General features: G+C 44.8%; 2 protein-coding genes across 7 annotated transcripts in view; one reads left to right on the forward strand and one right to left on the reverse strand.

Moving 5' to 3' along the window:
* LOC147607447 (uncharacterized) overlaps positions 1-1,122 on the forward strand; it is a 156,404-nt gene extending 155,282 nt beyond the window's left edge. The window contains exon 2 of the mRNA XM_086790251.1: positions 449-1,122. The gene's annotated coding sequence lies outside the window, so the exon portion shown is untranslated. The remainder of the gene's footprint in view (positions 1-448) is intronic.
* Positions 1-22,766, reverse strand: part of LOC147607449 (Transmembrane proteins 14C) — a 64,871-nt gene that overhangs the window by 40,725 nt on the left and 1,380 nt on the right. The gene's annotated exons all lie outside the window — the stretch shown is intronic.

The following is a 22,766-nucleotide window of genomic DNA, read 5'->3' on the forward strand; positions in this document are numbered from 1 at the left end:
AGACTAGTACTCCTTTGCCTCCATATGTGAAACTCAGTGCTATGGACAGCCCACAGTCGGATAGTGACAGGGCTGATATGGCCAAGATTCCGTATGCTTCAGCTTGTGGCAGTCTCATGTATGCCATGGTTGCTACCAGGCCGGACATTGCATTTGCAGTGGGAGTGGTTACTAGATACATGGCCAACCCTGGCAGAGGCATTGGGAAGCAGTGAAAGGTGTCATGAGATACCTGAAGGGCACACAGGATATGTGCATCTGCTTTGGCAAACAGGATGCATTAGTGCATGGTTACACGGATTCGGATTATGCCGGTCATCCAGATAACCGGAAGTCTACTACCGGTTATGTGTTTACATTCACAGGAGGTGCTGTGTCATGGATATCCAGGATGCAGAAGTGCACTGCCTTATCTACTACAGAGGCCGAGTATATTGCAGCCACAGAGGCTTGCAAGGAGGCATTATGGCTATCTCGGTTAGTGGTTGATTTGGGTTATACAGGGGATATTCCATTGTTGCATTGTGACAGTCACAGTGCCATCCAGTTGGCAAAGAACCCTGTCTTTCATGCAAAGACGAAGCATGTGGATGTGAAGTATCACTTCATCAAAGAGGTGATAGAGAACAAGCTGATTCAGCTTGTCAAGATTCATACGGATGACAACCCGGCTGATCTGTTGACAAAGAGTTTGCCTCCAGAGCGGTTTGCTCATTGCAGACACTTGATGGGCATTGGATGAGGCCAGTTTCAGCCTTGATATGGCCTTGTATATTATCATGTACATGCTGATTTTTTTCTTTTTCTTCACTTAAGGGCACACTGCCTTTAAGTAGGAGGTTGTGCATTATGCCCACCCTTATAGTGTGTACAAGCCCATAAGTTTTATAGTACATAGTACACTTAGTACTTTTAATGTACTAAGTGCACTATGTGCACTAGAGCAAATATACATGTGTGATAGGGGAGTCACACACTCATACTTTGTGAGTTGACTTATTCCCATACGTCTCTCTCTCTCTCCCTTCTTCTCTGTGTGTGTCTCCCACATGAAACCCTAACTGTTTCAGTTGAGCTTCTTTAGCTCCCTTCACACGATCACCAAGGTAAGTGGGAATCTTATTTACCTTTAGTTCAAGCTATTTTGAATGATTCTTTTTCTTCAACTATTGGCAGGACTCCATATGAGGCAGCGTTTGGAAGACCATTCCAGTCGCTACTAACCAAAACCTCGTCTTCAGTACCTGAAGCGAACAGATTGACGGAGTCTTACTAGAAGATTTTGAAGTCAGTAAAAGACAGGCTGGCTAAAGCGCAGGAGGCCTACACTCGGCAGGCCAACAAAGACCGAAGGGATATGAAGTTTTCGGAAGGTGATTGGGTGTATCTTTGGATTATGAAGCAAAGGTTGAAACAGGTGGGCAAGAGATGCCCAACGTTGTCAATGAAGTTGAAGCTACCTCCGAGTTGGACTATGCATGATGTGTTTCATGTCAGTTGGTTAAAAACCATATGCATGTTCGATCCCTTCAGAAGTGAAAGACGAGGTGAAACCAAATATCATTGAAGAAGCTGAAGTGATGGTTCCAGAACAGATCCTTTTGCACCGCTTCGGACATGGCTGAGTGGCTCAAGCTGAAGGCAAAGACAGTTCCTCACAAAGTTTCAGGACCGAGGGACCCACGAAGCAGATTGGCTTGACAAAGAGTTCTTCGACGACTATCCAGCGTTATTGACGGATTATTTGGAGGCTATGCAACTTCCGTCAAGTTAAGCAGAAGGGGATATCACGTGCATCCCGCACTTGGATGCCACGTAGACATATCTGTACAAGAAGGTGCAGGACCTGGGGTGGAAAACTCATCCCATGTGAGCCCAGTCCGGGACGAGTCGGCCAAGATTCCACTCCATTCATCCGAGGTCAGGTGTGCATTGTCCTGCACATGAAACAGTGCCAATCCGGGCTGTGAGTCTCCCTCTGGAATGATGTCAATTACATCTTCATTCAGTTTGTGCGTTAATTCCATCGCGAAAAGAGTTCTGATTTTTTAGCATTGAAGTTACCGATTCTTCTTCGAAGCTTCCGCATGTTACAGTGGTATCAGAGCCTGTAACTTGCACATGCCTGCGGGACTAGGGCCTTTGACACACTTCTTGATACCATCAATGCATATTAAAATATTTAAACATGGCCATAGCCTTAACACATATCCATCATCACTTCACATAAAACATAAAGCTGGACAAAACATCCACAAATGCTGAAAATGAAGCTTGCACATGTGACACCGCATAGAGCCCGGAATGGGCCGACCCCCCCCCTTGGAGTATATTATTACCTAAGGAGAATAATATCATGTACAAGCTTTGAGGGCCTTACTCTTCCCACGGGAGATGCGGGATTATCCATATACAAATGTCATAACACAGCCCAATACGACACAACCAAGCCAGAACATAGGTTGTAGAAATATCGGGCCAACAATATAATCCATATACCTCCGTGTGGGTACTGATTCTTCCCCAAAAACCACGGGTCTTCATGCAATAGAGCTGGTACAGCAAGTACAACTCTCCATTCAACCAATACAACAAGTACAATGGCTGGTATAGTCGGTTAGGTGGTTGGTACAGCCGGTACGGTGATTGGTATAGTAAGTACAAATGCTGGTACTTCAGGTACAATGGTTGGTACAGCAAGTATAGTTGGTACAATGGCTAGTACAACAGGTACAGCAAGTACAAGGATTGGTACAACAAGTACAATGGCTAGAAATCATAATAAAATGATTAAATACCCTTGCCTTCAGTATTTCTTCGCGATGGAAGCCTCCAAAACAATCCCCAACAGCCCGTATTCTTCATGGACAGCCTTCAAGAGAGAGAGAAAGAGAATGGACATCATTGGGGCAGCCTGTAACGGTGGTAGAGGCTAGTGTGCAGCAAGAGAGCCTTTATTAATGAAGAGAGAGGGCTCCAATTTATAGATTTGGGCCTCCCATGAGCTAAAATGGCAAGAGAAGGCTACAATGACAAGTGGAGAGCCACACAATAGCTAAAGTGACAAGTGTGAGACCACTTGTCTCACTTTGATCCACTTTCTAACAAGTGTCAGGCCACTTGTCTCACTTTGATCCACTTTCTTGCCACATGTCCCAATCTAAGAGATGGGTCCTTCCATAAACTTTATCTCTAAAAATATCCCAACTGGTAGACATTCTGTCATAGGCACTTTGCCAACTCTTGGTATCTACTCAATTTCAGATGTAATGACACGAACAAAATTTCCATCGGAGCCGGGCCAAAAATAGCAACTCTCCTAAATTTTAGGAGTGTGGTCCTTTGTATTCTAGGATAATCCCCCATTCCCAAAGCTTGTATTTTCCAAATATTTAGACATCCTAGAGTCCACCAGACCCCTTTCATACTGGGAAATGTCTAGGCTGGTGACATCCTCCCCAACTTCTTAAAAGTTGTCCGCAACTTTAAGCTTCAAGCCATATATTCAAGATATAATCATGTTCCATCGAGTGGGCGAGACGAGACAGTCTCAAAAATCCAATATATCTGAAGAATCCATGTCCCAAAGAAATGGGTGAGACTAAATAAGTCTCCATAATAGCAATATCATGTCCCAAAATTAAGCGAGACAAATCAGTCCCATAAGTCCAAATATCATAATCCATGTCCCAAGTAAATGGGCGAGACAAAATAAGTCTCCTGCCAATAAGGCATCGGTCCACATGACCCTTGGCATAGATATAAGTTCCGTGCCAACCAGGCGTCATGTCCACTTTACCACTTGCACTCCGTGTTGGTACTCTGACCACACACCTTGGATAAGAGGTGGGCTTAAGTAACAAGATAAAACAATCACTCGCAGTCATAGATAGCCTGGTGTTCCATAAGCATTTCTGCTACACATAGTTTATAGGCATTTCGGCTACCAATAGTTTGTAGGCATTTCGACCACCAACTCACACTACCCTCTCAAGTGCCCATGTTCCCTTCCATCTGCTCTCTATTGTTCTACCCACACATAGTAGAAACAATCTTCAAGAGAGCACGTAGGACAAGAGAACACTACACGGGGTATGTTGTGCTTGTCACTACCCTTTGAAGTGCCCATGTTCCCTTCCATCTGCTCTCTATTGTTCCACCCACACATGGTAGAAACAATCTTCAAGAGAGCACGTAGGACAAGAGAACACTACACAAGGTATGTGAACAATGAGTTTGATAAGTCCAATGCATCCCAAATAAAGGGAACTATAAAGAATAATCCATCCTAGTAAAAGGGAGTCATAAACATAATCCATAAACTGAGGATGGATCCAAATCCCTAGAAAAGAAGTCCAGGAATCCATAGACCAAGCCAAAAAACACCACCTTTCTCCTTGCATGGCTATACAAGGGTTAGTGAACATCAAAAACACTTCATAGTAAATAACAAAAGCACTAACTTTGCAAACTCAAAGTACACTTAGCTTTTCTTTGCCGGGTTGGTCATGAAGCCAAAAGAAATATCTCGTTACCATATCCTTAAGATATCCTGAGATATATCTCCATATAGCCTGCCTGTAAGCTTGATAATATAATCCACAATATCCATATGGAAAGAGTGCTAAACGTATGCACGTAAAGCCAACTCCATACTTCCAAGATAAATTTTGTGAATTCATAAATCCTTAGATCAACAAGCTGTCTACTGCTCATGCTCTTGCTTCATAAGCTATGAAGCGGCTGGCCATGCTTAACAGCAATAATGGTAAGTGTGGTCCCCACTTGAGATCTTTTCTCTTCCTTATTGATAGAAGGAAGCCTCCACTTCCAAGAAAGCCTATGCTCTGATACCAATGTAACTCGCGCATGCCCGGGGCACACTTGTTGATACCATCAATGCATATTAAAATATTTAAACATGGCCATAGCCTTAACACATAGCCATCATCACTTTGCATAAAACATAAAGCTAGAGAAAACATCCACAAATGCTGAAAATGGAGCTTGCACATGTGACACCGCATAGAGCCCGGAATGGGCCCACCCCCCCCCTTGGAGTATATTATTACCCAAGGAGAATAATATCATGTACAAGCTTTGAGGGCCTTACTCTTCCCACGGGAGATGCCGGATTATCCATATACAAATGCCATAACACAGCCCAATATACGAGGCAACCAAGCCAAAACATAGGCTGTAGAAATGTCGGGCCAACAATATAATCCATATACCTCCGTGTGGGTACTGATTCTTCCCCAAAAACCACGGGTCTTCATGCAATAGAGCTGGTACAGCAAGTACAACTCTCCATTTAGCGGTGGTTGGTACAGCCGGTACAGTGATTGGTACAGTAAGTACAAATGCTGGTACTTCAGGTACAATGGTTGGTTCAACAGTTATAGTTGGTACAATGGCTAGTACAACAGGTACAGCAAGTACAAGGACTGGTACAACAAGTACAATGGCTAGAAATCATAATAAAATGATTAAATACCCTTGCCTTCAGTATTTCTTCGCGATGGAAACCTCCAAAATAGTCCCCAACAATCGGTATTCTTCATGGGCAGCCTTCAAGAGAGAGAGTAAGAGAGTAGCCATCATTGGGGAAGCCTGTAACGGTGGTAGAGGCTAGTGTGCAGCAAGAGAGCCTTTATTAATGAAGAGAGAGAGCTCCAATTTATAGATTTGGGCATCTCATGAGCTAAAATGGCAAGAGAAGGCTACAATGACAAGTGGAGAGCCACAATAGCTAAAGTGACACGTGTGAGGCCACTTGTCTCACTTTGATCCACTTTCTAACAAGTGTCAGGCCACTTGTCTCACTTTGATCCACTTTCTTGCCACATGTCCCAATCTAAGAGATGGGTCCTTCCATAAACTTTATCTCTAAAAATATCCCAACTGGTAGACATTCTGTCATTGCCAACTCTTGGTATCTGCTCAATTCCAGATGTAATGACGCGAACAGAATTTCCATCAGAGTCGGGCCAAAAATAGCAACTCTCCTAAATTTTAGGAGTGTGGTCCTTTGTATTCTAGGATAATCCCCCATTCCCAAAGCTTGTACTTTCAGTCCACCAGACTCCTTTCATACTCGGAAATGTCCAGGCTGGTGACAGAGCCTACTTCAAGTGCAAAGATTCAGCAAAGAAACCAGAATTTTTTCTCGCTTGTGTGGTTGGTTTTCACACGCCGGTGGACTACCCTTTTCGGAGCGACTCCTGTCCCTCGAAGGACGGTTGGTTTTCCGCCTCCGGACGTCTCCCACACCGATAGTGGATGGTCAGATTGCCTTCCGAAAAGGAAGTGCATTTTTCTGCTATGGCGAGCTTCGACGACGAGAGAGACCAAGAACCATGGGACCAGAGTGTTGGAATTAGGGTTGCAGGAATGCACACACAACTTCAAGAAGATGAGGAAGCTTGAGCACAACACAGTAGTGTATTATGAGTGCCAAAAATGAAAGATAACAAGCCCTAGAAGATAATGGGCGTATATACAATGCACGGGGGAAAAAACCTCCTAGTGAGGGAAAAAGTGCCCCGGCGGTCCTAAGTGTGTTCACACACATCACTACTATAATATGGTAACAAATCCCCCCTGGAGTGATGCGGTGAACAAGAGCTAGCACTCATGTATAGGGAAGTGTCTAGCTATGTGGACGAATCCACAAAAGGGAGTAAGCCCAAAGCTTTGCGAAAAGCTTCGAACTTCTCACGAGGCAGAGCCTTTGTGAAAAGGTCTGCAAGGTTATCCTGTGTTGGCACATAAGCCAAACTGATCTCTCCTGCAGAGAGTCTCTCCCTGACATAATGGTAGTGCACCTCAATGTGCTTCGTACGAGCATGGAACACTGGGTTCCGCGCAACTGCCAATGCGCTCTGACTGTCAGTGAAGATGGTGGTGGCAGATGGCTGCCCAACACCCAAATCAGCCATAAGGCGTCTGAGCCACACACACTCAACCGTAGCTGTGAAAGCTGCCCTGTACTCAGCTTCACAACTAGAAGTGGCCACAGTAGGCTGCTTCTTGCTCAACCATGATATGCATGAGCTTCCAAGCATGAAGCAAAAACCACTCGTGGACACGCGTGTGTCATAACAACCAGCCCAGTCAGAATCTGAAAAAACATGTAAATCTGGCGGCAATGATCCCCCCTTGGGATAAAACAACCCAAGATGCCGAGTACCACTCAAATAGCGAAAGATACGCTTCACTGCCTGCCAATGCTTAATGCCTGGGCTATGCATAAATCTGCTCACCTGTGAGACTGCAAACTGAATGTCCGGCCTCGTAATGCATACATAAATGAGGCAACCAACAGCTGTCTGATAGAGTGTGACATCAAAGTGATCTCCAGCATCATGAAGACTCAACTTCAAACCTGTCTCCATTGGAGTAGCAATAGGCTTGCAGTCTTCAAGGCCAAATCTCCGCAACAATGTTTCAATATACTTTGTCTGACACAAAGCAATACCTCCATCACACTGCTTAAATTGTATCCCCAAATAATGATGCAAATGCCCCAAATCTGACATCTCAAAAGAGGCATTCAAATCAGCCTTAAAATCAGCAATATGACTCTTATTTGGTCCTGTGAGCAGCATGTCATCGACATAGAGAGCAATGATTAGATGTACACCATCCACACGTTTAACATACAAAGTGCTTTCTGTTGGACTATTCTGAAACCCATGTGCAGTCAAATATGCATGTATTTTTTCATACCAAGCTCGTGGAGCTTGCTTTAAACCATATAAAGCCTTTTTTAACCTGCACACTTTGTTTTCCTGCCCTCTTTGAACAAAACCACGAGGCTGCGATACATACACCTCCTCATGCAAATCTCCATTTAAGAACGCAGTCTTTATGTCCAGCTGATGTACATTCCAACCATTATGAGCTGCTAATGCACAGATGCTACGAACAGTGGTCATACGACATGTGGGAGCAAAAGTCTCATCAAAATCAATGCCCTTCTCTTGAGCATAACCTTTTGCAACAAGCCTAGCCTTATGGCGATCCACTGTGCCATCAGGCTTACGCTTCAATTTGTATACCCACTTAGTGCCAATGGCCTTCTTGCCAGGGGGCAAGTCACATAAAGACCATGTACCATTCTTCATAATAGCATCGTATTCTGCTTGCATAGCAGCCATCCAATTTTCTGAACTTTGTGCCTCATCAAATGAAACAGGCTCACTTTCATCGCACATACTAGAAACAGCCAATGCATAACAATCTGACGCATAAGAGGCACCATGAGAGCCAGAACGAGTGCGACTAGACAAAGGGGCATCCAACTTGCTGTCACGCAAAGTCTGCACCAGCCATCTAGGCATATTCCTAGAGCCCTCAATCTCTTGTCTCTCATCCTCAAGTGCATCATGCACATCTGCATCAGATATAGGCTGATCTGTGCCATCATTTAAAACCTGCATAGGCTGAAAAACTGCCTCATGAGGTATTGCACTTGACTGTGCACCACTGAAAAGAGGCAACAATGTATCATAGACATCACGTGAGCTGATATCTGTCTCCTTAGTACATGAAACCAAGGGCTGAACTGCATCTTCCACAAATACAACATCACGGCTAACCAAAATGCGCTTTGTCTGTGGATGATACAAACGATAGCCTTTGCTCTCAGCACTATATCCAACAAAAATACATTTGACAGCTTTGTCATCCAATTTTCTGCGATGTTGCACAGGCACTAATGCATATGCCAGGCAACCAAAAACACGTAAATGGCCAACAGACGGCTTGCGGCCATGCCAAGCCTCATATGGAGTGACAACCTGTAATGCTTTGGTGGGACACCTGTTTAGTACATAAGTGGCACACATGACAGCCTCAAGCCAAAAACCATGTGGTAGACTTTGACTCTTAACCATACATCTTGCCATTTCCATGAGAGACCTGTTTTTTCTTTCAGCCACACCATTTTGCTGTGGTGTATACGGCACTGTACATTGGTGTTTTATCCCACGCTCAGCCAGAAATGCATTAAATTCTGAAGACATATACTCCCCCCCTCGATCTGAACGGAGGGTGCCCATCTTACTTTCTGACACATTTTCAGCCATAACCAAAAACTGTTTGAAGCACAAAAACACTTCGGACTTTGCCTTCAAAGGATATACCCATGCATGCCTGGTAAAATCATCAATGAAAGTCACGAAGTAAAGGTAGTTTCCAAATGATGGAGTTTGCATGGGACCACAAACATCACTGTGAACAAGCTGCAATCTGCGTTCAGCTCTCACTGATCCATCTTTGGGAAAGGAAGCACGCTGCATTTTACCCAATATGCAGCCCTCACAAACATGCTTGACAGGTGCCTCAAGCTTAGGCAAAGAAGACACCATTTCAGATTTCTGCAGGCGCAGCAAACTTGCAAAATTCAGATGACCAAAACGTGCATGCCACAGTTTTGCATTTGAAATAGCCTGCGTATCCATAATAGCACATGCTGAATCCTCTACACATTTGCCATCCATATTGAGCTTATACAGCCCTCGACATAGTGAACCAGATGCTACAATGATGTCACCACAAGAGAGATCATGAACAGTACATCTGTCATCCACAAATTTTACAACCAAACCTGTTTTGGCAAATGCGGAGACTGACAGCAGATTCTTTTTGATCCCTGGCACATACAATGCATCAAAAAGTGTAAAGGTGTTGCCATTTGCAACATTCAGCACAATCTGTCCAACTCCTTTAACGGGATAAGAGGAGTTATTGGCACAAGTGACAGTATTCCCTGTGGGAGCAGACTCAAGGAAAGTGAATAAACTGCGCTGCGAGGTGATATGCTTAGTGGCACCACTGTCAAAGTACCATACATCTGAATCTACTGCAGACATACATGTGTCATGCAAAGATGGGTCATAACTGCACTGCGCATTGAATGCCCATTCTGTATCTAGCACAACATTAGCAGATTCATTGTTAGAAGGAGAGGCATCTGCAACAGCCATACCAGCCTCTTTCTTCTTAGCCTCTTTCGCAGCCAGCTTAGGACACGCTTTGATGACATGATCATTTCCTTTACAGTACTTGCAAAATGTCTTCTGTTTGTCACCCTTCTTCTCATCTTTGTCTTCCTTCTTTGGTTGCGCAGCATTTGCAGATTTCTGCTTACTAGAAGAAAAGCCAGCTTTACCTTTCCCGCTTCTCTGACTAGCACCGAAAGCTTGATCTGCGACACGCATAATATTCCTGTTTTGCCTTGACTGGTCTTCCTGCAGCAAAACAGAAACTAACTCCTCAAATGATAAGGCATTGGGATTGCCTTTCATCATCAAGCGAAGAGTGGAAGCAAAACCTTGATAAGAATCTGGTAGACCATTCAAAACAGTCTGCACAAGTGAACTGTCTGACAGGATTTCATCTGCAGAAATGAGCTGCTCTTTGAAATCCTTGATCTTTGTCAAAAAGCTATCCATAGAATCACCTTCGTTCATTTGCTCATTCTCCAACTGTTTTCGGAGATAAGCAACACGAGCCTCATTTCTTGCCTGATACAATGTGGCAAGTACATCCCAAGCATCCTTAGAAGTCCTGCAGGAGCGAATATGTGGGATAATGGTACGTTTGACAGACAGCGCAATCAAGGCATGAGCCTGCGCATCTCTACCATCCCAACGAATCTGCTCTGCTGAAAGTGGTGGTTCTCGAACAGCTGCTACAGCACTTGTGCCTGCACCATCATCAACAGTACCTGTTTCTGATGTGTTTGCAGCATTCCCAGCCACAATAGGACGTGCATCAATACCCTGCACAATATTCCATAACCCCTTTGCTACCAATACATGTCGCATCATATATGCCCACAATGGATAGTTGGTGCCATCCAACTTATCCTCAGCAGCCAACATGCGGAATACATCATTGTTGTCAGCCATGGCCAATGACTGTACTACTAGATGTAAATGCTGTCTGTAAGAGGTAAACCTGTATAAAATCGACCTGTGCTATGTAGCACAGCCCAAAACAGACGAATGGGCACCTGTCCTGCAGATTTTAATCTTGACAGAAAATCTGCACAGTAGGACGATTTTGCCTGCGCAGTACTTGGAATGCAAAAACGGAGGGCGAAATGACTTCAGATCAAAATTCTGAAACGACCGAGCCCTACGGGCTCTCCCACGGCATATACTAACCTGCAGACGCTCGTGAAACCTCGTTGCAATCGGAGGAGATGAAGCGGCAGGTGCCGGTGATGCTGCCCGGGAGGAGGAAGCCTGCTCTGATACCAATTGTTGGAATTAGGGTTGCAGGAATGCACACACAACTTCAAGAAGATGAGGAAGCTTGAGCACAACACAGTAGTGTATTATGAGTGCCAAAAATGAAAGATAACAAGCCCTAGAAGATAATGGGCGTATATACAATGCACGGGGGAAAAAACCTCCTAGTGAGGGAAAAAGTGCCCCGGCGGTCCTAAGTGTGTTCACACACATCACTACTATAATATGGTAACACAGAGTGCACCAGGCAGCCCAGCTAGGGCACCAGGCTTGAGTGTTACAGATATGTTCCAGCAGATGATGCGAGCAATCGCAAACCAGACCACCAAGTTGGACGAGCAGAAGGCACAGATCTTGGCTTTGGAAGAGCGTACCCGTTCTCCAGCGTCGCGTTATCCATCTCCTCCTCCCTCTTCTTTTGTATCCCAGATTCCAGATCCTCAACACAGGGACCCTTTTGCGGGGTCACAACCGCAGCCGAGCTCTTTGCTTGAGTTGCAGATGCGTACATTGGAGATTCGACAACGAGAAGACGAAGCCATGCGACGCATGGAACACGAGCGTTACCTCAAAGCTTTGAACGCCAGATTGACACCGGCGGCACCCTCGAATCATTTTCCCTAGAAAATGAATTTCAGTAAGTATAATGGTAAAATCGATCCCACAACTCTTTATTCATGGTTACATCAGTTTGAAGCTTACTTTGCCGCAGTTAGAAAGACAGATACTGACAAAGTGATCTTAGCCAGTTGGTACTTAAAAGGTGAGGCTATTCCTTGGTGGACTCAGTGGGCTCATGCCCACACCAGATTAGGTATGGCAGCTTATGTGTGGGACGAGTTTGTCCACGACCTTAAGCAGCGGTTTCTACCACCCTGCATCCCGCACTTGGATACCACATAGACATATCTGTACAGAAAGTGCAGGACCTCGGATGGTGAACTGGTCACATGTGAGCCCAGTCCGGGACGAGTCAGCCAGGGATCCATCTCAATCGTCTGAGGTCAGGTAATCATTGTCTTGCACATGAGTCCAAGATCAGGTGTGCACTATCCTGCACATGAAACAGTGCCAGTCCGCGCTGTAAGTCTCTCTCTGGAATGATGTCAGTGATTCTCCATATCTGGTATGGTACCGGATGCCAGATCACTGAGTAGTTAGTTAGGGTTTGCTTTTAGAACAAGGGGCCAGCCCATAGGGCTACCCCGGGTCTTGTGTGGGCATGGGGATAGTGTGAAACCACCCCCATGAGGGCCAGGAAGGCCTTGGCTGAACCCACCAGCCATGGAGGGGCTGTAGGACAGCCCTAGGGGCAGGCTAGGGGCAAACATTCAGGAGATACGGTCTTTGTATGGCTGTAGGGCAGGTATGGGGCAGCCCATACAGGCTGCCCAGCCCCCCGATTGTTTGCAAAACAGTGTCCAGCCCATGTAGAAGCATGCGCCTGATGTCCAACCATATAGCGAATAATGCGCAGCATTTAATGGGATTTTTCTAGCATTTAATGCTATTGTTCAGTCGTGGGATATAATTAATGCTGGCCGACTGGACTTCAGCTGGCCGACTGCTGTTGATAGAGTAGTATAAATACTGAGCCCACAATCCCATTAGTTCATCTCATTTCTCACAAAGAGCTCAAGCATAAAGGGGCTAGACAAGCCAAGAAGGTGCTAAGCAAAGGGGTGAAGGACTACAGGTCAAGGGCAGGGAATTCCCAACCAAGAAAGGTCAAGGTTTTCTGTATTTTCTTTTCAAATTCACATCATTCTAATAAAGCAAATACACCATCCGTGGTGGGGGCCCTACAGAGGGTATTTGGGACCTAATACTGTGTCCTCTCCAGATCTCTCTCTCTCTCTCTCTCTCTCTCTCTCTCTCTCTCTCTCTCTCTCTCTCTCTCTCTATTTTGTGCACATCTTCATTCAGTTTGTGCGTTAATTCCGTCACGAAAAGAGTGCTGATTTCTGAGCATTGAAGTTACCGATTCTTCTCCGAAGCTTCTGCATGTTACACTCTTCTTCACGATACCCATGATGCCATCACTAGTGGTCATAGGGGCATGGACTTGACTCTGGAGAAGTTAAGAGTGGCAGTTTTATTGGCCAAGAATGAGGCGATATGTGTTCACTCATGTGCAACATTGTCTCGTTTGTCAAAAGGTGAAAGCTCCTCATGGAAAGAAGATAGGGGTGTTAGAGCCTTTACCCATTCCCGAAGGACCTTTTCAAGATATCTCGATGGATTTTGTGACGAACCTCCCTCCCAATCCGGGTAAGCGTAATACGCAGTGTTTGACGATTGTTGATTTTCTAGGGTCAACATGACTGCTGAGGATGTTGCTATGTTGAATGACTCTTTTTCTTTAGCTATTGGCAAGACTCCATACAAGGCAGCATTTGGAAGACCGTTCCAGTCTTTGTTGACCAAAACGTCGTCCTTAGTGCCTAAAGCTACCAGATTGACATAGTCTTACTAGGAGATCTTGGAGTCTATGAAAGACAGATTGACTAAAGCAAAGGAGGCCTACACTCAATAGGCAAACAAGGACACGAGATATGATCTTCTCGGAAGGAGATTGGGTTTATCTCAGGATACTAAAGCAAACATTGAAACAGGTGGACAAGCGATGCCCAGAGTTGTTTCGGAGCATCGCACCGCTCCCAGTTTTAAAGAAGATCAATGAGGTTTCCATGAAGCTAAAGCTACCTCATAGTTGGACCATGCATGATGTGTTCCATGTCAGTTGGTTGAAGCCTTATATTGGACCTCCTCTCTCCGATGTCCACGATGAACAGGAACCAAGCATAGTGGACGAAGCTTAAGTTATGGTTCCAAAAAAGATCCTTCAAGAACGGCTCCGACAAAAAAGAAAGACAGTTGCTCACAAAGTTTCCAGACCGAGGAACACATGAAGCTATGTGGGTTAACAAGACCTTCTTCGAAGATTTTCCGACATTATTGATGGACTATTTGGAGGCTTTGTGGCTTCCGCGTCAAGTGAACTAGAAGGAGATGTCACATGCATCCCACACTTGGATGCCGCGTGGACATATTTGTACAAGCAAGTGCAAGACTTGGTTTGGAAACTAGTCCCTTGTGAGTCCCAATCCGGGACGAGTCACCCAAGGTTTCACTCGAAGAGTCCAAGGTCAAGTGTATAAGTCTCGCACATGAAGTAGTGCCAGTCCGTGCTATGAGCCACCCTCTAGAATGATGACAAGTGTTCCGGGTGTTCGGCTTGTAGCCAAATACCAGGCATCTAAGGAATAGCATGTAGTTGCATGTAGGTAGAAGGGGATATTTAAATATGTGCATCTCATGTGTTGTGTGGGAACTAGATCTTATGTAGGTTTAAACATTTTATTAAGTTGGTTATTATTTCTGCAAGTCATGATACATCTTTGTAGGTCGTGATGCTTCATGACGTGCCTATTTAAAGGCCTCCCTCCCCACTCTTGTTTATTATCCATTCTGTCACATGCACTCTACAATGTAGTGCATGGTGACAAGATGGCTCATCATTATCATCAATGCAACATTGTACATTATTAGTACCTTTTAGGATGATATTTGTCGTACGTCGTGATCCCATTGTAATCCTCAGTCCAGGATAAGTCAGGCACGAGCTACGTAGGTCATGCTCAGCCTTAGACAGTCAATCAGCCAGTCAGTCCAAGTCCCTTAACCCACTTGAAGCGATGCATTCATGCATGTAGAGTCAGTAGAAGCCGTAGGGTTTGCATTAGAAAGCACTCTGCATAATGCATAGCATTCATCCACTGCATTCAGACCATGGCAAAAGCCTTCACATACCATCTAGCATTCATCAGAATTTATCTAGTATTATTCCCATAATTTACAGCATTCAATGGGCATTTTTACATCATTTATATATTTTTGCCAGGACAAATGCAGTCGGCTAGCTCTGTAGCCAGCCAACCAGCATCCCTTGTCCATATAAATAGCTAAGCATGTAGTCCTTTCATTCATTCATATCATCATCAGCCTTGAAGCACTCGACGCTTGGAGCCTTCAGCACAACGAGCATAAGCGATTGCAGAATTCAGCACCTCATCCTCCAGCGTTTTCCTCATCAGCATATAGGAGCATCAACGCTTGAGCAATTCAGCCTTCCTTCAATAAAACCCAGCATCTACACCATTGAGCCTTCAATCCCCTTTGCATTTTCAGCATTCCTTCAGTTTTCCACACCCTCATATGCATCGTTTTGCTACAGCCACTTGGTGAAGGTAAAACTCAGCATTCATACATAGTCTAGAACAGTCCCAATCAGCACCTTCTCTCAGCCTCGGATTTGCAGTCTTCCTACATCCATTGGGAAGAGTGCATAGGCTCGAGACTGGTCATCATTGGTGCTTCTACAGCCGTGTAGAATTCAGCCCGACTCTTGGTCTTCCGAGAACTTGCGTTTGGCTTATCATCAGTCCACAGTCAGTCTCTTCAAAGAAGTAAAGCAAATACTATTCCGGTAACGGGATAGGAGGCCCTTCAGTGGGTAATTTGGGACCCCATATGGTGTACAGTTTCTATATCTCTCTCTCTCAAATCTCTTAAGTTTGAAGTCTTAAAGTGAATTGCTAAACTCGCGAAACTCGAGATACAGAAGATGGTGTGAGCATGTGTGACAGGATCCTCAAATTACGAATACTTCCGCTGCATGTTACATTGGTATCAAATTCAGCTTGTCCACACACACTGTATCCTAGCGTGAGGGCATCCTTGCTGGTCAGATTGCATTCCGGCACGACCATCGACTTTAGCATCATGTCTACAGAGGAGAGTACCCATCAGCGGGTAGACGTCTCCCCCCGAAGGAGACCTTGCTCTTCCGACTACAGCAAACACCATAACTCTACTCAGAGCTCAGAACCAGCTTCTCAAGGAGCGCCTCCAACTCTTGGAGGCAACAGTAGCACGTCCTCCTCTGCCTCCAGCAACCCCTGACTACATCTCCCTCTTCTTTCAATTGGAACAACAAAGAAGAGAAGACGAGGCTAGACGGAGAGAAGAAAAAGCAGAAGCTAAAGCAAGAAAGCATCAAGAAAAAGCTGAAGCTGAAGCAAGAAAGCAACAAGAAAAAGTAGATAGACGGGACTTTGAGAAAGCCCAACGCAGGATCGAAGAAGACCTGCGTCAGGCTGAACTCGCCGCTTGGGAGCACCAACAAGAGCTTGATCGACAACCTATGTTACTCGAGCACCAAAGGGAAAAGGAGACCATCCATCTTCAATACCAGCACGTCTTTTCAGTTTCCCTAGCCTCAGGTGCCACCAACCACCAGCCCGCGGCGTCAACTACCGTCATTCAAAGTCAACCGAATTTTAGTAAGTATGATGGTAAGTGTGAACATTTCGCAGTTAATCAATTCATTCATCAATTTACTGCTCATTTTCCATTAGCTAGGATGACGGATCCTCAGGATAGAGTCCACGTAGCGGCTCCCCACCTTACACGTGAGGCAGTCACTTGGTGGCAGCATTGGTCTAGTCTTTATATAGACCAGACCACAGGGGTCATAGCTTTTTAGGATACGTTTGTTCATGACCTAAAGACCAGATTCCTCCCGCCCCAGTATATGACCGGCCTGGCAGATGAGTTCTATGGACTCAAACAGAACGGGTCAATAGTGCTTCAGTTTTCCAGAAAGGTTATCACTTTAGCACAAGAGTTAGGACTATCTGAGCAAGCCAAGATGGATCAATTCATTCGTGGATTAGATCCCAACATCCGGTTCACAGTTCGTAACTTTGAATCCAGTACATATGACCGGGCTTTGACTCTTGCTCAAAACGAAGAAATGAAGATGAACGGAGGCAAGCCCAAGCAGTCATCAGAGTCCAGTACCAAACCCCAACAGCAGCAAGCTGCTGCGCAACCAAGGAAAGGTAATGCATCTTCTAAAGATGCTAAGAAGGACGGCAATAATAGCTCTAGTTCAGGGAGTAAGAAGGATAAAGAATCCAAGCCTAAGAAAACCCCAAAGGAAAAGGCTAAAGCAAGCATCACTGGAGGTTATCTTCCTCCAGAGAAGCAAAGGAAATAACAGTCAGAAAATAGATGCTTTTTCTGTCATATCATAGGGCATGGTAAGAACGATTGTTACAAATGGCAAGTGGAGCAAGCCTCCAAAGCTCCTTCAGCCACAGTTGCCACAGCATCTCCAGCTCCTCCGGCCCCGCCTACTACCACAAATGCAGTTCAGCTTTTACCTTCTATGCATTCTATGCCATCCGTGGTATTTGATGCTAAGTAGGAGGGTGCGAGCGATGCTACACAGAAAAGCCTCATCCGAGCTTATGGCTCTGCCAAGGGCCGGCAGTTTGTAGTCCTATTCGACATGGGCAGTTCTGAGGACGCCATCTCTCCCCAGTTGGCTAACAAGATAAGTTGCATATTAGTACCATATCATTTGGATGTGGACGAGTTCCCACATATCTCGGAAGGCTTGTACAATAGTTTGCCTTTGAAGTTCAGAAGGCCTCATTCCAACGAGATTTAATTCTCTCGCATCTTTTGGGATGTGACATGATCTTAGGAATCCAGTGGTTTCGTCAATATAAGCCTATTCCCGATTGGAGGTAGGACACTTTTACTATCTGTAAAGGTTTTCCTGAGCCCGTCATGATTCGTGGGGATAGAAGCATTCTTGGCATCCTATTGATTTCACACCTCCAGGCCCGACGAGCTATCCGCAAGGGAGCAGAAGCAGCACTACTTTATGTACGTGCTCAGACAGCCTCTACCTCATCGATAGACCTATCTCATCTTCAGTCCCACAGTTAGCAGACCTCCTATCCAGACATCACGACATTATGCTTGGGGACGATTTTCTTCTCAGTCTCCCTCCATCACGTCCTGAGGACCATCATATCAATTTGGTCCCTGGATCAAAATCTCCTAGCAGGTTCCCCTATTGTCTTTCTAAGACTTTAGAGGGTGAACTAGAAAGACAATTATCTGAGCTCCTCCGAGCCGGATTCGTTCGGCCTTCTTCCTCACCATTTGCTGCACCCATCCTATTTGTCCAAAAGAAGGACAAGTCTGCAAGCCTTTGTGTAGACTAAGGCATTGAATAAACTAACCATTAAGAATAAGTTTCCTATGCCAAGGATTAAGTACATTTTGGAGCGTTTAGACACTGCAAAATTTTTCACTAAGATCGACCTCAAGAGTGGTTACCATCAGGTCCGCATTTTCAAAGCTAACATTCCAAAACAGCTTTTCGGACAGAGCGTGCTCACTACGAGTTCGTAGTCATGCCTTTTTGGCTTACAAATGCATCCGCAACCTTCAATAAAATGATGTCCAGGATTTTCGCAATCCTTATTGGTAAGTGTGTCTTCATCTTTCTTGATGACATACTTGTATTCTCAGCCACTGCAGAGCAACATGAGAAAGATGTGGAGAAAGTCTTGCAACTTTTGTGAGATAATGGACTCTACATAAACGCCAAAAAGACTATCTTCGGCGTTAAAGACGTTCAATACTTGGGCTATATCATCAGTTCCGATGGGATTCAATTGGACTGTGATATGCAGCGGAAGTCTTTGTATTGGAAGATCCTGTCACACAAATGCTCACACCGTCTTCTGTATCCTGAGTTTCATGAGTTTAGCAATCCACTTTAATACTTCAAACTTTAAAGAGATGAGAGAGAGATCTATGAAAACTGTACACCACATTGGGTCCCGAATTACCCACTGAAGGACCCCCTATCCCGATAACGAGATAGTATTTGCTTTATTTCTTTAGAGAGAATGATTGTGGACTGTAGATAAGCCAAACGCAAGATCTCAGAGCATCGGAAGCCTGGCTGAACTTTACACCGCCGTAGAAACATCTCGATGAACTCATCTCAAGCCTATGCACTCTTCCCAAGGGCATGAGGAAGGGCTGCACACCTGAGGCTGAGAAAAGAAGGGGGTGGACTGTTCTAAGCTATGTTAGAATGCTGTAAATGCTTATGAATGCTGTGTTACCTTCACCAGATGACTGTTGCATGTATGGATGATGCATATAGGCAGAGGAACTGCTGTAGAACTGCTGTAGGACTGAAAACGCAAGGTAGGACTGTTGTGGAGCTGTTAACGCAGGGCTGAATGACTGAACTAAACTGTAAACGCAGACTCTAGGGGCTGCTGCTGGACAGAAACGCAAGTTGTATTGATGCTGGACAGAAAACGCAGGCTGTAGGGACTGCTGTGCAAAGGCCCGCTGCTGGATATGCAGAAAACGCATGTCTTCTTGTTGATTCAGGCCTGTGGATGCCCTATATGGCTGCGCTTATGGCTATAGGGACTAGGAAGACCCAGATGGTGTACTTCTCTAATATACATGCAGTTCCCCCCATGTGCTTCCAGCCAGAGGAGGCTTGTGGGCGAGAGAGGAGGTTGATTGCAGCTCCGTTTACTGGTGCATGGGAACCGTGATTCGGAGTTCCAAGCATTAGACATCTAGCAGGACATGGTTATCTTTGGTGTGGCAGAGATTATAAACTGGATCTGTTCCGAGTTTATTGTTCGAGTCTTTTGGGACGTGATGTGTTTTTTCGTCTATTGTTAGGGATTATGGGCACGGTGTGTCCAACAGCTCATCATCTATTCATGGAGTTCACTGCACACTTGTGTGGGAATTCGTAGCTAAGCAACGTTCCTTGCTGTTCATGGTGGCATTTTGTTTCGAGTAAACAGGTTGGCGGGTGCTCTCTCCGAGGTGATTCCAGTATTCGCGATGCTAGAGGGTCCATGGTTGCATCTTCATCAACTTATCTTCTTCAGACTCTTGCACACACTGAGCTACAGAGGGGGTGTTAGAATTAGTGCATCTTAGTGGTATGGGGTTGTCCCTATTTATTGGGAATTTCATGTACTTTCCCTTGTGTAGTAGGTCGTGAGCTAGTCGGCTTGTTCTAGAGACAGTCGGCCATGTCATTTCTTCACTATATAAGGAGTCTCCATTTGCTCACTTTAATCATCCAATCCCTTGCACATTGTTCAACATTTCTGCCCCCTCAGAGGGATGTCTGCACACTAGGATGGGCTAATTTACCGCACTAGCCTGGGCCCTCAGAACTAGGCAGTATCACAATCACTCGCCTCAATCGACGAACCTCATTCTCCCAATGGTATGAGGGATACCATGGGCCAACTCCAAGCCTTACTAATGTCTCCGCCGTCTGGCTATACAAGCACAAGAACGGGGCAGCGTCAAGGCAGGGAGAGTTATACCTGTACCTTAATTTAACCAAGATAACAATCCATTTATTCACTAAACCATAGGATTAGAATCCATGTTACCTTCTTAAGAAAACAATCCTTTTCTCACACATATTTTAGCATTTCAACTTGAGATTGCAATAAGACAAGTATGTGTGTAACCCCTATATTTGGCAGCTCTCCTCTTTCTTTTTGAGATCTCTCTCTCCATGATTGGGCTCTCTCGACACTCTTTCATGTTGGAAACCCGAAATCATCCCTCTCCACCTCCTCTCTTGCTCCCAGCTAGCTAGAGGCAGTGCTACAGCCATTCTATCAAGACAAACTTGTAATTTGGTCTCTTTCCCAGCTGTACCAACCTCTGTACCTGCTGCACCAGCCTATGTACCCACAGTACTGCATTGTACCAACTGTACAGGCCTCTTTGGTACCTTGTGTAACTTGGTTGAACACAATGCTAATCAATACACTAAGATTTGATGGACACTTGCTCAAATACAAGAAGTAAATTGCTGAATTGACAAGAGACACACAATGAGCCGGAAGTATATTGATCTTGGGAGAATCAAGTACAGTGTCATGGACACGTAGGACAAGAGAACACTACACAAGGTATGTGATCTTGTAATTGTTAGTGTTGGACTCACACACTCACACACACAAACCTGCACATTAGGGTTAGGTGCAAGATGGAGAAGCTCACACAGAAATGAGAGAGAGAGAGAGAGAGAGAGAGAGCCACAAGTGTGGTAGCCACAAAATGCAAGTCCACCCTTGCATGTGTACCACATCCATATAATATAGAAGTACAAAATATTATATGTAGAGTGTTCTTTCACACTTGATATCCAAGGGGAAAAACCACATGGGAAAAAGTGCCCTTGGTTAAGCCCTGTTCACACAAAGCACTACCATAAGTGAGCATATGGCTACAAATCCCCCCTGTAGTGGAAGTGTGAACCTGTAGAAGGTAGCAGATCACTCTCTGTATGAGAGTAAGCCCAAAGATTTGCGGAAAGCTTCAAACTTTTCTCGAGGTAAAGCCTTTGTATAGATCTGCAACATTATCCTGTGTAGGACACTAAGATAATGTAACCTCTCTCTGACATAGTGATAATGAATCTCAATGTGCTTAGTACGTGTATGAAGTACTGGATTTCGTGCCACGGCCATAGCACTCTGGCTATCAGTGAGAATGGTGGTGGGTGTCTACTGACACTCACGAAGATCAGCCAATAATCTCCTCAACCATACACAATCTACTGTAGCTGTGAAGACTACCCTATACTCAGCCTCACAGATGTGGCAACAGTGGGTTGCTTTTTACTCAACCAAGATATGCATGAACTGCCAAGAAAAAAACAATTCCCACTGGTGGATTGCCTGGTATCATAATCACCAGCCCAATCTGAATCGCTGTATGCATAAAGCTGCAAGCTGCCCCCCTGGGATAGAACAAACCAAGATCCAGGGTATCCTGAAGATAACGAAAAATGCGTTTGACTGCTTGCCAATGCTTTGTGCCTGGACTATGCATGAATTTGCTCAACAAAGACACCCCAAAAGATATCTGGCCTCGTGTTACACAAGTAAATGAGACATCCCACTGCCCAGCTGTAAATGCCGGCCTCAAAAGGCTCTCCAATATCATGCATAGTAAGCCGTACACCTGGTTCTACTGGAGTAGAAATGGGCTTACATTCATCCATGTGAAACCTTTTTAGCAAACTTTTTATGTACTTAGTTTGCTGCATAACAATGCCATCATCTGTATGCATAAACTGTATGCTGAGATAGTAGTGTAAAGGCCCCAAATCTGACATATCAAATTCAGCTTTCAAATCAACTTTCAAATCTAAAATTTGTGCTTTGCTAGTACCTGTAATGAGCATGTCATCTACATACAAGATGACTGAGAATATCGGCACCGGTTTTCTTCACATACAATGTACTTTCAGCTGGACTATTCACATAACCTTGGCTGGTTAGATAAGCATGTATCTTATCATACCAAGCTCTTGGAGCTTGCTTTAACCCATACAATGCTTTGTGTAACCTGCATACTTTATGTTCCTCACCAGGAACTACAAAACCAATGGACTGGTTTATATATACTTCCTCCTATAAATCCCCATTTAAGAATGCAGTTTTGATGTCCAATTGATGCACTTTCCATCCTTTATGTGCAGCAAATGCAGTCACTGATCTTATTGTGGTCATTCTTGAAGTAGGAGCAAAAGTCTCTTCATAATCTATTCCCTTGTTT

This window comes from Cibotium barometz, chromosome 55 (assembly GCF_041138505.1).
Source record: "Cibotium barometz isolate CiBa-2024 chromosome 55, ASM4113850v1, whole genome shotgun sequence".
NCBI classification, from domain to species: Eukaryota; Viridiplantae; Streptophyta; class Polypodiopsida; order Cyatheales; family Cibotiaceae; genus Cibotium; species Cibotium barometz.